The sequence below is a fragment of the Macrobrachium rosenbergii genome, chromosome 56 (genome assembly GCF_040412425.1).
Source record: "Macrobrachium rosenbergii isolate ZJJX-2024 chromosome 56, ASM4041242v1, whole genome shotgun sequence".
Lineage (NCBI taxonomy): Eukaryota > Metazoa > Arthropoda > Malacostraca > Decapoda > Palaemonidae > Macrobrachium > Macrobrachium rosenbergii.
In genome coordinates this window covers 1,310,142-1,315,000 of record NC_089796.1, presented here as the reverse complement: position 1 = coordinate 1,315,000, position 4,859 = coordinate 1,310,142, and the positions used below count along the sequence as shown (strand labels likewise).

Sequence of the window (4,859 nt, the reverse complement as noted above, 5' to 3'; positions counted from 1 at the left end):
CTTTATCTTAATTATTGCTAATCTGTCAGCATAAATCAAATCATGATTGTCGTAATTATTTTTATGACAGTTATAACTATCACTGTTGTTTACATTACATATGCCTCTGCTTCTTAATCATTGTTGATTTGTCAGCCTTACTCAAATCACAATTGTTTTGATTATTGTTATGACTGTTTTAACTATCATTAACATTCATGTTGTTTCTGTTTGATTAATTTATAGAAAATCCTTTTGCGCAGTAAGGAGATGGATTCCTAAAATATTCTCATTTTAATTGAATATTACAGGCCTTTTTTTCTAACCCTCCTTATACTCCATCAACCAAATATTTTCTAGGTCATCCTCTCCTTCCTCCTAAGCCTTCCCAATTGTGTATCCCTAATGCCAGCTTTATGTTCTACCTCTATAAAGGCAATTCATTTTAATAGCCTTCACTTCTCTTCTATTTACCATAAAAATTCAAAAAAGTCTAAATTTTTCCTCCAAATGTCTATTCATATTTTCCTAAAATTTTTGCATATCACCCACTTCCTTCCTTTGTTTCATTGTTCTTTAACTCATATCTTCTCTCAACCCCCCCCCCCCCCACCCCATTCATAAGATTTAATTCCAAGTATTTATGTTTGTCCACTTTTACCGTTCTTCTGCCACAGTACCGCATATTTCAGAATTCAGTTTACTCATGTAACCTTTCTCTTGCAAGGATTGCCTTGCGTCTAACCATTGCAAAGGCTTTAAAAATCTTTCATCAGTACATGCAGCTTCTCCTCTGTCCCCGGACATCGTGTACATCCACAAATGTCAGCCTTTCATACCTCTTTCCCCATTCAAGGCTTCAGACAAGCACCTTACACTTCCAAATCCGTTTAAACACGAAACAGCTACTGAGGTATGACAGAGCCTTGGCTAGAACCCACTTTCACGGCAAACCTGGCACTCACCCATCAGTGAGTTCATTCACAAATTTAATTTTGTCACTTATAAAAATCACTCTCAAGAAACTAAAATTCAAATCCTTTCAAACATTAAACACCTATAGAGGTATAACAGAGCCTTGACTAGAACCTACTTTCACAGCAAACCTGGCACTCTCCTGTCAGTGAGTTCATTCACAAATTTACTTTTGCTACTTATAAGAATCACTCTCAAGAAACTAAATTTCAAATCCGTTTCAACATGAAACACCTACAGAGTTATAACAGAGCCTTGGCTAGAACCCACTTTCACGGCAAACCTGGCACTCTCCCATCAGTGAGTTCATTCACAAATTTAATTTTGTCACTTATAAAAATCACTCTCAAGAAACTAAAATTCAAATCCTTTCAAACATTAAATACCTATAGAGGTATAACAGAGCCTTGGCTAGAACCTACTTTCACAGCAAACCTGGCACTCTCCTGTCAGTGAGTTCATTCACAAATTTACTTTTGTTACTTATAAGAATCACTCTCAAGAAACTAAAATTCAAATCCGTTTCAACATGAAACACCTACAGAGGTATAACAGACCCTTGACTAGAACCTACTTTCACGGCAAACCTGGCACTCTCCCATCAGCGAGCTCATTCACAAATTTGATTTTGTTACTTATAAAAATCACTCTCAAGAAACTAAAATTCAAATCCTTTCAAACATTAAACACCTATAGAGGTATAACACAGCCTTGATTAGATTCTACTTTCACAGCAAACCTGGCACTCTATCATCAGTGAGTTCATTCACAAATTTACTTTTGTTACTTATAAGAACCACTCTCAAGAAACTATAATTCAACTCTCGTTTCAACAAGAAACACCTACAAAGGTATAACAGAGCCTTGGCTAGACCCTACTTTCACAGCAAACCTGGCACTCTCCCATCATTGAGTTCATTCACAAATTTAATTTTATTACTCATAAAAATCATTCTCAAGAAACTAAAATTCAAATCCTTTTAAACAAGAAACAGCTACAGAGGCATAACACAGCCTTGGCTAGAACCTACTTTCACAGCAAACCTGGCACTCTCCCATCAGTGAGTTCACTCACAAATTTAATTTTGTTACTAATGAAAATCACTCTCAAGAAACTAAAATTCAAATCCATTTAAAACATTAAACAACCACAGAGGCATAACACAGCCTTGACTAGAACCTACTTTCACAGCAAACCTGGCACTCTCCCATCAGTGAGTTCATTCACAAAATGCTTAAATTTTATTACTACACCTAAAAATCACTAGCTAGAAACTAAAATTCAGACACCACACACATCTATAGCACTCTCCATATCACATGTCTTCAATCTGTGTCTGTTTGTCTGTCAGTCAGCAGGATTATGAAAATAATCATCAGAAGATTGTTAAAGAAATTTATGAAAAATTAGACTTCATGATTAAAAAAATTAACTAGATTTGGGAGAGATAGGAAAATAACTTTTAGGAAGAAATCAGAATACACAGAGGATTGTTTGGTGGGGAATTATCTGGCGCTACAACTGCCAAGGTCACTGAAGCTGGTACAAGAGTGTGTGACTTCCATAAAGTTTTATTTTATTATATTATTATTATTATTATTATTATTATTATTATTATTATTATTATTATTATTATTATTATTATTATTATTATTATTATAAATACACCAGACTCATTAACTATCTAATAACAATAATAATAATAATAATAATAATAATAATAATAATGATAATAATTAATTTATTATTATTATTATTATTATTATTATTATTATTATTGTTATTATTATTATTATTATTATTATTATTATTATTATTATTATTATTATTTCATTTGCTTCTCTTTTATTTATAAAAATGTTTGCTTTTTAATAATAATAATAATAATAATAATAATAATAATAATAATTATTATTATTATTATTATTATTATTATTATTATTATTATTATTATTATTATTATTATTATTATTAACGGCTGAATTAAAACCACAAACATCCACAGCAGATATATAGGACAAAGGTCAGCTTTCTTTTTTCCCCAAACACTTCTCGTAATATAATTATAAGAATTCACCAAAGACACAATGATAACTTCATTCCTTCGCGTAATGACATTACCACGCCGTAATGCATCACGTAATAATATCACAGAATAAACTTGGCATTTCCACCTCAAAAAAAAAAAAATAAATTAAATAAATTCGTAATGTAAGGCACAGTTTCATTCACGGAATTTATTCCAGTTTTCGTTCCACGAAAATCGTATCTTTTCCAAGGTGTTCAAAACGTAGGGGAATTGACCACAGTTATTTTCACGAAATATACAAGAGAGATGACATTAAATTACACAGGTTTTATGTATAGATAGATCGTTATTTCCACAGTATCTTATACGTAGATATTTCTCTTCTTTCGTGTGCTGTGACTGACGTTTGGTAAAAATATAAATACCTGCCTATCAAAATATGATTCATATCAGGTCACACAATTTTAGACGTAAATATTTCTTTCCTGCTTCATGATTGACGTTTGGTAAAATATATAAAGACTTGACCAAATCATCATTCATAACAGGTCAGTCTTCGCCTCATTGGCAAGCTTTAAAAAAAAAATAAAAACTGTGAACAAATTCCCTTCCATACTCACAGCGAGCGAGTTCGAGACTTCCCAATCCAACCGCCTTCGGCCGTTCTATCCTGCGTACTCCAACGAAAGCCGAGCGAGCTAGCCAGCCGATATCTATCTCTGTCTGTTTGTCCGTCGTCGAACGACTGAGAGAGAGAGAGAGAGAGACACACACACCGCCACCACCACTACCTTCCCGAAGTAGAAGAAGCAGAAGAAGAAGCGACAAGAACGTGCGTCCGCCTCCAGGAACGAGGTAAAAGTGAGGCCAGCGTGGCCCAGCTGATCCGAAGTCGGCTGGCGCTGCCCTCAAACACTCTCACAGACAGACACTGCTGCTGGTTTGTTCCCCATGACGCGCCGTGTGGCGGCGACCTTGTCAACTCATCCTTTACTCCAGTTTACTACCCACAACGTTGCTTTGTGGGCTTGTCCGTCTGTCCGTCTGTCTGTATGCGTGTCCGTGCCCTGGGCATCTGGGAGGGCGTAGACACCGCCCTTGGGGACGTAAGGGCGTGCGGGCGGGCTGGGCAGGGTTGGGTGTGAGACGAGGGTGGAGGGAGCGTGAGAAATCATGAATATTTTTGCCCTACTCAAAGACGCTTCACGGTTACGGTATCGCCAAGATCTCCTAAACCCCTTCCCCCCCTCCCCTCCCCTAGGTCCTTCCCCTACCCACAAACCCCTACCCCCACGCCGGGCCCGTCCCCTACCCCCATGCACCTAAATCCCTACCCCTACCCCTAAAGCCCACCCAAACCCCTAATCATTTTAGTCGAGTTACCCATATTACGATCCGAGCCGTCACCTATCACGTTTTCTATGCGTTTAGCATTTTAAAGACCAAAAGTCGAGGCCGAATTATCGAGAAATTGGAGAGAGAGAGAGAGAGAGAGAGAGAGAGAGAGAGAGCAACAAAAAAACTAAAAAAAAACAAAGCCTCATACCGGAAGATAAATGAGAACATTTTTTGAACCGTGTCATTTGTTTTATTTTCCTTGTGTGTGTGTGTGTGTGTGTGTGTGTGTGTGTTTTTGTTAATTCTTTCTCTCTTTCCTTTGTCTTTGCTCCGTAACTGTCTAGTAGAGGGCGTTGAGCTTTTTTTAAAAAAAACACAGTTTTCCCCTAATTTTTCTTTTTCCATCCCACGTTTTAAGATCGATATGCTTTCCTGCTTTCCGGATTCTGAAGACAAGGGATATGTCCCTTCTGTGCTTGAGCGGGTTCGAACTGGATTGCCCGGGGAACGCAAGGTTTTAGCATTTATATATATATA

At 36.7% G+C, this 4,859-nt stretch overlaps 1 protein-coding gene across 1 annotated transcript in view; it reads right to left on the bottom strand.

Moving 5' to 3' along the window:
- The window catches only part of LOC136836699 (uncharacterized), a 59,774-nt gene extending 55,869 nt beyond the window's left edge, over nucleotides 1-3,905 (bottom strand). Inside the window, exon 1 of the mRNA XM_067101189.1 lies at nucleotides 3,605-3,905. The gene's annotated coding sequence lies outside the window, so the exon portion shown is untranslated. The remainder of the gene's footprint in view (nucleotides 1-3,604) is intronic.
- Between the last annotated feature and the right edge of the window lie 954 nt (nucleotides 3,906-4,859).